Below are 11,108 nucleotides of genomic sequence, written 5' to 3'. Positions count from 1 at the left end.
ATGACCCGCCCTCCTCTGCCTCTGATTGGCTCGTACTCAGAAAAAAGGGGCGGGACTTAGGAAGTGTGTCATTAGCAGTAAAATGCAGTGCGACAGTCATTAACTACAAACATGTTTGCAGACGACTACTTCCTGTCTGTCAGTCTTCCAACGTGGCGGCATCGAACCGGCGGTGAGGCTCAAACACTGAACGTCGTCCCCGAAGCTTCTAGCTGGCCATCCACAGGGTGAAGGGGATGAGGAGGGTGGGCAGGGCGGTGCTGGGGGATATTCCCAAACACGCCATGGACAGCAGACCCAGCAGCGCCGTCAGCAGGACGTTACGCTGGTCCCGAATCAGCGACTTCAGCCACTCACAGAACTGGAAGACGGGAAATAATATTAATCAATATTTAATGTTTCAATAAGAGGAAACTTTATTAGAAACAGCAAAACATTCAAGTTTCCTTCAAAATCCTTTAAAAAACAAGTTTGTTTGTTGTTGTTAAAAGGAATCGACCGATGTATCGTTATCAGATTAACTAGCATCATTCAGGCTATAATGAGAAGTATAATGTCGTCCCTTTGAGGGAGGTTATTTTGCTAAATGGGGGGCAACAGGGGCCCACAGCTCACTTTTGCCCCGGGGCCCCCGGAGGGTTTGATCCGGCCCTGCTAGAATGTGCAAATCTCTTTTTGTAATCTTCCCAAAACAACATATTACAGCTGAGAGGGCTAAAGATAAGTGCTAACGATCGCTAACAGCTAACTAGCTTTTTTCTGAAGATTTCAACCCGTAAAGAAATTTCACATTTCAAGCTCAAGAAACTTTAAAGTGCAGAAAGATTTCTCCTGCAAATATTCCCTCAGTGAGAACTTCTACTGAAGGAATCCAGCCTATAATTGATCTGTTGTTTATTTTACTGTGGGGCCCCCTGAGGCCCCTGTTAGAGCTCCTGTCGAACAAGTTCCCAAAGTTTGGTACGCAACTTGAAGTCACATTACGAGGAAACATGGCGGAGAAGAAGGAGGCAGAAGGATAGAGAGCACATAGCTGCCCTGGTGACCTCTCATGACATTATATTTTACAACTGTTAGATGTAGCGATGGAGATATTTACCGTATTTTCCGGACTATAAGTCGCACTTTTTTTCATAGTTTGGCTGGTCGTGCGACTTATATATGAAATTTAACATGTTTTTGAATAATAATTTCGACATGAAACGAGAAGTAGCCTAAACATTACCATCCAGCCCCGCAGAAGAGGAGACAGCGCTTCGTCTTCCTCCGGAGTTGGCGGAGATGTCCAGAAGCGACACGGAGGACGAAGAATTTAATGGATGGTGAACTGCTGTAAAATACATTTCTAAATAAGGTAGCCTCCCGAGTATTTGCTCTGCTGCCGGCGTTTGCCTAGACATCGCCCAAAATGCTTGATTGCATTGCATTCTCCACATTTTTAGCTAAATTTTCATGTACCACATCAGCATTTTTGTTCAGTGAATCTTTTGTAAACATTCCCGGTAGAATTCTCAATCTTTTTGGCCTCTATGTGTCCAGTTACATAGTCTCTGTCTGTTCTTGGTCATGGATTTTGTGAAATACATTTCTAAATAAATGCGACTTATGTCCGGAAAATACGGTATAGATGCAGAAAACTTTGGATTGTCATGCAAAATATGTGACTGTTGCAACACAGGAAGAATACAGTTTTCTGACTCATGGTCAACCGATATGGGTTTTTTACTGGTCAATACCAATATTTAGCAAGCAAGGCTGGCGATGGATGATATATAATGCCAATATCAAACTACAGGAAAGTATATCGTGTAGAATTTTAGTCTTTTCTATAGAAAATTCTGACATATGTTTACATCAGGATGCATGAGAGTTACAGAGTAATCAGTTGAAGACATGAAGACCTCAGCAGACAGATCTTCAGTCTTACTTTGTACAGTGCTGGTCTGACTGGCTGTCTGCAGTCCAGGTCTTGTTCTAGATCTTTCTCCACACTGATGAACCAGACTGGTCCCAGTATGAGGTGATGCACTGGCGGCAGAACCAGTGTCCACAGCTGGTAGAGACTGGATCCTTCAGGACGTCCTGACACAAAGAACAGCAGGACAGCTGATCCTCCACAGAAACATGAGTCCTCTCCTTCTCTCTGTGGACACAAAGACATTTATTTTCAAGAAAGTGGGAATTAGGTGAGGATTTTAAATTCTATTCTGAATTTTACAGGGAGCCAGTGCAGAGACGCTAATACAGGAGAGATGTGATCTGATGACATGACTGTTTCTAGTGGAAGCACAGAGAAGTGTGTAAGACAGCAGCTCTGCTTCCTGGTCCCAACTCTGGACTGTCAGGTTTTAGAAATAAACTTTGCCATATTTTTAGATAAGAGAGAAGAAAAGTCTCTAAAAGAAGGAAGTAGGTCCGAGTGTTTAGGTAGAACTAGTCTACGTTTAAATGTTAAGCGGGTAAATAACTGCTGTAACGAGTAAAACTAGTTTGTTTTTAGTGTTCACTGGACAGAGCTAACAGCAGCAAACACTGTACACAGGAGCAGGAAGTAAACCGGTAATGACTCAGTACGCTTACCGTTGCACGTCCAACCGGATAATCAGTGATTTATAACAGTGATAACAATAAATCCTCCTCAATGTGGCACACTGGAGCTTTAACAACAAACAGAAAGATTGCATCGACACAGACTCAGAGGGTGGAGGCGGAGAGGGGAGGGACTGAGATATCTAAGAGTGGAAGTATTTGGTGTCGGTGTGACAGTTGAACTCGTGGTTGAATTAACTGCAGATTTGTACACTAGAAATACTGACTGAATTTACTTCTTTTCATTTTAACCAACCACAATGAAATCCTTAACACTGTAAACACCCAGAGATCTCCGGACACTTGAAGAGAATGACACAGTAGCTGACTGTGTCGATGCCTGTTCCAAACACTGCAAATGTCAATAAATAATTCAAAGAAATTTTATGAATCCTTATTAACCTGATCAAGTGTATTTGAGAACAGTTTATACTGTCACACAGTGTGTAAGGAAACATACAGTCTGCAGTATATGTTTAACACAGTGTGGAGATCAACTGGTGATAGCCTACAACATTTTACTATCGATCATGTCGCGTCTACACTTTTATCTCATCAATCACAATGATATTATATACACAACAGCACACTCTTTCATCCAAGTTAGACAAATGTCTGTTAAAACTTTAATCACTAGAGGGTCTACAATATACAAATCCGATTCACATGTCACAACTTTGTGGGATTTTGAATAAATTGGACAGAGATTATAAGATGTGATAGAATTGTGGTATTATATATAGAAACAGTCAGTATATGTTTAATACCATCTTGATGTAGAGTTGTGGCGAAGCATTATATGACCAGATTAACTTGTGATGCAACGTCTGTCTACCATTGATCACGTTTCATATTAAAGTTTACAGACTTTTATCTTTTATTAATATTATTTATTATATTATTATTATTTTCTATACATGTCAGAAGAGTCTTTCAACCAAATTAGACATTGTTACTAATTTTACAAATAGGGGTATAACTTATTCAAATCCACAGAGTTGTGACATGTGCAGCAAACATGTTGACTAAACTAAACTAAACTAAAATTTTGTAGACTATTGGGATGAGTGAGCGAAACGTCTAGATTTTCTAAGATGTATTGTAAAGCTGTTGTATGATTACAATATATGATATCCAAAGGAGTCTTCGATGTATACTCGGGAAGGACTCAGAATGGAAACAACTGTAGCAATCAGAAGTTGTTAATGTCTCCACGTAGTGAGGAGCAGACGCCAACATTATTGTCCCAGTAAAGTGTTTCTATTGCAGTGTTTTAAAAGTCACCAACAAATGAATGTCATAGAAGTAGTCAGAATATATATTTCCTGGTTCAACAATAAGGAGTCCTAAAAAGCCACACCTACACACATCTGCCTCAGTATCACCAGTCAAACTTTTAACCTCCACATCCATTTCATAGCAGCTGAGCAGGAAGGTGGAAACAGGGTGAGTGTTCATACAACATTATTCTTGTTTTACTGTCAGAACCTGAGCCAGTTGTGTGTCTGTGAACTGCTGAGGAAAGTCAGAATGAACTCAACTGTTTGATTTATCTGTGGATACAAAGTCTGAGTAAAAACTTCTATTAATTATTTGTGTTGTGCTTTCAGTAATCAGCTCTCAGGAGAGGCCACTGCTCACAAACACTCAGTAAAATGTGTGTAAAGAAAGAATTGATGGGGTTAGCAGATCTGCTGATACAGAAACATTAAAACCTGTTGGATGTTAGTTCAGTAATTTAGACTCTGCTGTTATCTGCTGGTACAGCACCTCTCTGCATCAAACACAAGCATCAGACTGATTTAAGAATTTAATTCAAGTGGACATCAAACAGCCTGATTTTAACCAGTTTTACAGAATTGAGTGCGTTGAAATTGTTTTCTATAGATAAAATGAGGACATGACTACTGAAGTCCCCCCCTAGCTTCCTGTTACAGGAAACGTGAAGCAAACCGCACTCTGCTTCCTCTTTAATGCAAGAATGTGAGAAATTTCTGAGTATGCGCTGTGAGCGTTACTGGACACACTCTACTGAAAATGCACTGTGTCTCTTCAGACTGTACAATGGCAGACTGTGAGCCAGATGGTTCTAGCGCCACACTGTGGCTGGTAAGAGGCATGGTTGGATAGACCATGAACTTGAAGCAGTAGCTACTCAGGATCCGGAACGTTAAGGTGCAGTTAGGAGGAAAAACAGCAGAGCTCAAATACATATTGTACTCTAGAAAAAATATTTCAGCTAACATTAACATATTTACTGTAAAACTTCCAATAAAAGCAGGGTCCCTAATAGACGCAGGTCTCATTTAAAAGCCTGGTGTGGCTACACGTTTGACAACAGGGGCGGAGCTAAAGGGGTGGCCGGAGTAGCACTGGCCACCCCTGGAACCTGATTGGACACCCTGGGTGCCGCCCCAGTTGATTGACAGGTCACTGCACCTCACCTCAGATAACAATGAAGGGGAAGGGAGATATTTCCAACGTTTTTGCTAAAAAAAAAACCAAATCAGACACAGATCAGGCACTGACAGACCCCAGCCTAGATATCAGCAGCCCGGGCAGCTCCCAACATGAAACTAGCCAGGCAAATCATTCATTAATTCTCATACCAATGCCTTCTTTATTTGATCCTTGAGTCTTGCGTCTAGTGTCCGTGATGTGCAGCCTTCTCTTTGTTTTGCCAAGACATTGACTTTTCCCACTGTTGTTTTTAATTTTCTGAATGAATGACGGTGCGCCGGTTTAATTGCTGTGCCAGAAACTGAAAGTGAAACTTAGGTCTATTTCCTCCAGCCACTTTCCATCTGTCATAAAGCTCTATTTTCTGAGTTTAATTCAACAGTCAAGAAGGCATGTTAACTACCAGGTTAGCTCAGTCGGTACAGCTGGCGAACCATGTACGGAGTTGCTGCAGTGGCCCGGGTTCGAAATCGGATTTTCCTTTATCAGGCCTAGTATATGGCCCCCCTCATAAAGCCTTGACCACCCTCTGGCCACCCCTTGTATAAAAGTCTAGGTCCGCCACTGTTTGACAAATAAACGCAGGTCTGGATTTTATAGAAATTATTTCGATGTATAAAACCTCTTAAAAGCTGTGTCGTATATGGTCGCCCACTTGAGAGAGTTTCAAGTCGTTTCAATCTACTACACAAATATAAATGTTTAAACTTCTGTCAATATGTACATAATGAACATCATTAGATCAGTTATAGATTCTCCAGAATTCAATCGTTCACTATATTTTACGAAAATGACCAACAACAAAGTATAACGTTAATTCAGTCTGACTTACAGGTAAAATGGTAAACAAGAGAGAAGGAAAAATACCTCTGAAGTGATCATAATCATCATGTTAGTCGTCAAATTTGCTGAAGAAAACTCAAGAGAAGCAGCAGTTAGAGTTTAGTTTAGTTTTGTGCTAAAGGAATTAAACGCCTGTCCCAAATAGACGCCTGTTTAAGCAAATAAATGCCCGTGCTATTATTAGTTTTATGGTAAAATATTACATTGAGTGGAAGATTTTATAGAATAGAATTCACTTTATATACAATCATCCCCAAAACAACATGTAGTGAAATCTGTCCTCTGCATTTAACTCATCCTAAGTACTACGAGCAGTGGGCGACCACTGTACAGCGCCCAGGAGCACCGACTGGAGAATTAACATACATGTTTGGATGGTTGGGGACACTGGAGCACCGGAGGACACCCCATGCAAACACGGGGAGAACACACAGAAATACCCTGCCCCAGTCCGGAAGTGAACCTACAACCTTTTTGCTGTGAGGCAACAGCCTTCCCACCCTGATTTACATTTGTGACAAATAACTTTTATTCAAAGGCAGCTTGGATTGTTAGTCATCAATACGTTGTCATGCAGAGAAGACGTATTGATTGAATATAGTTTAGTTATGCTGGTAATGTTATACTCAATCATTCATTCAGTACACAGTATGCAGTACATACTGACTGAGTATGTAATGTGCAGTATGTTATTATGTGACACAGCTTTGGTCTGGTTCTTATTTCATGCACTGCAGAACAGGAAACAGAGCTGACTGTGGAACATTGGACGCTTTCTGAGGTTAACATCTAAGAACTGTTGTCTTATCCACATTTCAATGTGTTCACCTTAAAGCTGTGGTTTCAGGATGATTTTATCTTTCTGGTGTTGTTTGGTGTTGTTGCTGCCAGCGTGAATAAAAACAACAGCAGTTCCTTTATTCCAGAACTAACAGTTGGTGGAACGTAAGCTAACTGAAAATGAGACTTCAGCTGTTGTGTTCTTCTGAAAGAATGAAAGGATCTAACAGTTCATTAGCATCCTTAACATTAACAGTTTCCATGTGGTGGTGCTTTAACTCAAAGATGGCTGTCTTTAACTGAAAGAAGTGTGAGCAGTGTCCCACTTCAAAATGACATTAAGTTCATCCCAGCAGCAGCAGGAGGAGCATTAACTGGACTCTGCACACAAATACTGCAAACTAACACAGCTCCTGTGACGGCCAATCAGAACCTCCTGTTGTTTCTCTGATACATTAGTGTAACTGTTTTCCTTCAGGTTGCCAACACTGCCTGACTTTAACAGAGAGCCACGATGACAGCAGTGGACCTTTTCAACACTCTAGAGGATTTAATAGATGAGGAATTCAAGAACTTCAAATGGTATCTGAAGCAGCCCGACATCCTGGAAGGCTACGAACCCATCAAAGAATACAAGCTGGAGAAGGCAAAAGAAAGGCAGGACACAGTGGACCTGATGGTGAAGACCTTTGACCTTGATGGAGCTCTGAAGGTGACCAAGAAGGTTTTAGAGAAGATAAACAGGAACGATCTGGTGCAGAGTCTGCCAGACACCAGCTCAGGACCAGAAGGTCAGTCACACTTTATTTATTTGTATTTCAGGTAAAGAGTAGGTTTACACAACATTGACAACACGATCCTTGTAAAGGAACAGTGTCTCCAAGTACAGATTGTGTTTACCAAAGAGTAAAACAGGAGGCCTGATCTGGTTATTATGAGAGAATGTTAAGTTATCAATCATTGCTATTTGAGAGGACAGAGGCATGATGGAGCCACCTGATTTCATTCTCTTTTATTTAACCCTTTGTGTAAAACACTGGGAGATATTAAGGTGCCTGAGTAACCTGGATGGTTCTATGCTCATGTGTCCCTATGTGTTGTGTTCATGTGACCCCATGATAATCAGCAGGACTACACACTCCCACACAGACACACACACCAGAGAGTCTCTCAGGATACAGCCCCAGCAGGCAGCAGCCCCCCGTCCCTACACTAATGCCACCGTGGGTTTTAAGAGTCCCTTTTGTCCCACTTTAGAAGTTATAGTTCAACATTTGGTTCCTGCTTTGGGATTCTAGCAGTTTATTTCACTTTCTACCAACTAACCTCACACAGCTTATCTGTTAGAGAAGGCACTATTCAGGGGAAAGAGGATGGTGGAGCTACTTTTAGACTAGTGAACTTCTAATTTCCATTTAATTGACTGTGAAGTTAGTCAACGGCATCCCTAATAGCTATTAAAGCTCCAGGGGTCTCTGAATGGTGGTCAGTCTGTCACACCCTGGTCGGTGTCTCTTTACCTCTCGTTACACAGCACGTCACCATGATGCCACACCTCGTAACAGTGGTTGTCCTGTGCAGTTCTCTGCTACATCTTTTAAATGCTGGGAGGGAGCGAGCTAGCAGAATTTGGGTGTGCAATTACACTTTTAGGGTCATGGTATAACCAGGAATTATTGTTATATGCAGCCAGGAAATACAGTTGATAAATAGTGCAGAAACCCTGAGCGTGTATAGACTCAGAGGAAGCACCCTTCTCTATTAACAAAAGTATGTTCAGACTGAAGGCTCAAGTATGTTGAGGCAGATAAAGTCAATACAAAGATTAGACAGGATCACCCAGACACACTGACTATCAACCCTGATGATTTTTGTTTGTGTTTGTTCAGGAAGTCATTCTGAAGTTTGTCAGCAAAAACTTAAATCTAACCTGAAGAAGAAGTTCCAGTGTGTGTTTGAGGGGATTGCTAAAGCAGGAAACCAAACCCTTCTGAGCCAGATCTACACAGAGATCTACATCACAGAGGGAGGGACTGCAGAGGTCAATGATGAACACGAGGTCAGACAGATTGAAACAGCATCCTGGAAACCAGACAGACCAGAAACAACAATCAGACAAGAAGACATTTTTAAAGCCTTGACTGGAAGAGATAAACCAATCAGAACAGTGATGACGAAGGGAGTAGCTGGAATTGGGAAAACAGTCTTAACACAGAAGTTCACTCTGGACTGGGCTGAAGACAAAGCCAACCAAGATATACAGTTCACATTTCCATTCACTTTCAGAGAGCTGAATGTGCTGAAAGACAAAAAGTTCAGCTTGGTGGAACTTGTTCATCACTTCTTTACTGAAACCAAAGAAGCAGGAATCTACAGGTTTGAAGAGTTCCAGGTTGTGTTCATCTTTGACGGTCTGGATGAGTGTCGACCTCCTCTGGACTTCAACAACACTGAGATCCTGACTGATGTTACAGAGTCCACCTCAGTGCATGTGCTGCTGACAAACCTCATCAGGGGAAAACTGCTTCCCTCTGCTCGTCTCTGGATAACCACACGACCTGCAGCAGCCAATCAGATCCGTCCTGTGTATGTTGACATAGTGACAGAGGTCAGAGGGTTCACTGACGCACAGAAAGAGGAGTACTTCAGGAAGAGGTTCACAGATGAGGAGCAGGCCAGCAGAATCATCTCCCACATCAAGACATCACGAAGCGTCCACATCATGTGCCACATCCCAGTCTTCTGCTGGATCACTGCTACAGTTCTGGAGGATGTGTTGAAGACCAGAGAGGGAGCAGAGCTGCCCAAGAGCCTGACTGAGATGTACATCCACTTCCTGGTGGTTCAGTCCAAAGTGAAGAACGTAAAGTATGATGGAGGAGCTGAGACAGATCCACACTGGAGTCCAGAGACAAGGAAGATGATTGAGTCTCTGGGAAAACTGGCTTTTGAGCAGCTGCAGAAAGGCAACCTGATCTTCTATAAATCAGACCTGACAGAGTGTGACATCGATATCGGAGCAGCCTCAGAGTACTCAGGAGTGTTCACACAGATCTTTAAAGAGGAGAGTGGACTGTACCAGTACAAGGTCTTCTGCTTCATCCATCTGAGTCTTCAGGAGTTTCTGGCTGCTCTTCATGTCCATCTGACATTCATCAACTCTGGAGTCAATCTGCTGGCAAAACAACAAACAAAATCCCTTATGTCTAAATTATTTAAAGACAAACAGAAACTGAAACATCTCCACCAGAGTGCTGTGGACAAGGCCTTACAGAGTCCAAATGGACACCTGGACTTGTTCCTCCGCTTCCTCCTGGGTCTTTCACTGGAGACCAATCAGAATCTCCTACAAGGCCTGCTGACACAGACAGGAAGTAGCTCAGAGACCAATCAGGAAACAGTCCAGTACATCAAGAAGAAGATCAGTAAGAATCTCTCTGCAGAGAGAAGCATCAATCTGTTCCACTGTCTGAATGAACTGAATGATCGTTCTCTAGTGGAGGAGATCCAACAGTCCCTGAGTTCAGGAAGTCTCTCCACAGATGAACTGTCTCCTGCTCAGTGGTCAGCTCTGGTCTTCATCTTACTGTCATCAGAAAAAGATCTGGATGTGTTTGACCTGAAGAAATACTCTGGTTCAGAGGAGGCTCTTCTGAGGCTGCTGCCAGTGGTCAAAGCCTCCAACAAAGCTCTGTAAGTACAGACAGAGTCGGACTTTTGTATTATTAGTTAAATACTCTGCTGTCTGCTTTATTTGTTATTGTATTAATAACACAAATGTTATTCTGTCATTATTAATGTTGATTGTTGTCTCTCCAGACTGAGTGGCTGTAACCTCTCCGAGAGAAGCTGTGAAGCTCTGTCCTCAGTTCTCAGCTCCCAGTCCTCTCGTCTGAGAGAGCTGGACCTGAGTTACAACAACCTGCAGGATTCAGAACTGAAGCTTCTGTCTGCAGGACTGGAGAGTCCACACTGTAAACTGGAAACACTCAGGTCAGATCAAGTTAGTTTGTCTTCAGTCATTTGAAATATGGTTCTAAACTATCACCTCCTTGCAGGGTAAACAGTTTCTCTCATGTCAGAATTTCGGAATCATTAAATTTGGTCATCAGGATTTCAGATTTCAGAAGCTGCTTTCACCCTCAGAAAAACAACACTGGGTCATCCTGTTGTTCCTGATATTTAGGGACGTCCCCGACTGCCGATGTTCTGAGTAGATAATTAGTCGTTAGTTAAAGTCAATAATCGACTGCTCATTGAATGTTTGATATTACTTTAATTATTTAAATAAATATACATGACAGCGGCCTGTTAAATGCTAACAAATAAATCCGTAATGATTGTGAATCAGAACAACCAACAAGGAGACCGAACATTTAGTTCATTTATTCCAACCTAGTGTAACATCACACAGTCTGGTTGTTCAACACACGGAA

General features: G+C 42.0%; 2 long non-coding RNA genes across 2 annotated transcripts; one reads left to right on the top strand and one right to left on the bottom strand.

Moving 5' to 3' along the window:
• Positions 1 to 211: 211 nt before the first annotated feature.
• On the bottom strand, positions 212 to 2,722 carry LOC127360588 (uncharacterized). Its single transcript, XR_007883825.1, has 3 exons — positions 2,581 to 2,722; positions 1,928 to 2,143; positions 212 to 361 (listed from the first exon to the last, which is right to left on the bottom strand). It is a non-coding gene; the product is annotated as an uncharacterized LOC127360588 (long non-coding RNA).
• A 1,228-nt stretch (positions 2,723 to 3,950) lies between these two features.
• On the top strand, positions 3,951 to 7,081 carry LOC127360589 (uncharacterized). The gene is made up of 2 exons (XR_007883826.1): positions 3,951 to 4,035; positions 6,196 to 7,081. It is a non-coding gene; the product is annotated as an uncharacterized LOC127360589 (long non-coding RNA).
• The last annotated feature ends 4,027 nt before the right edge of the window (positions 7,082 to 11,108 follow it).

The sequence above is a fragment of the Dicentrarchus labrax genome, unplaced genomic scaffold (assembly GCF_905237075.1).
Source record: "Dicentrarchus labrax unplaced genomic scaffold, dlabrax2021, whole genome shotgun sequence".
NCBI lineage: Eukaryota > Metazoa > Chordata > Actinopteri > Moronidae > Dicentrarchus > Dicentrarchus labrax.
This window is presented reverse-complemented; position numbering and strand designations above follow the sequence as displayed.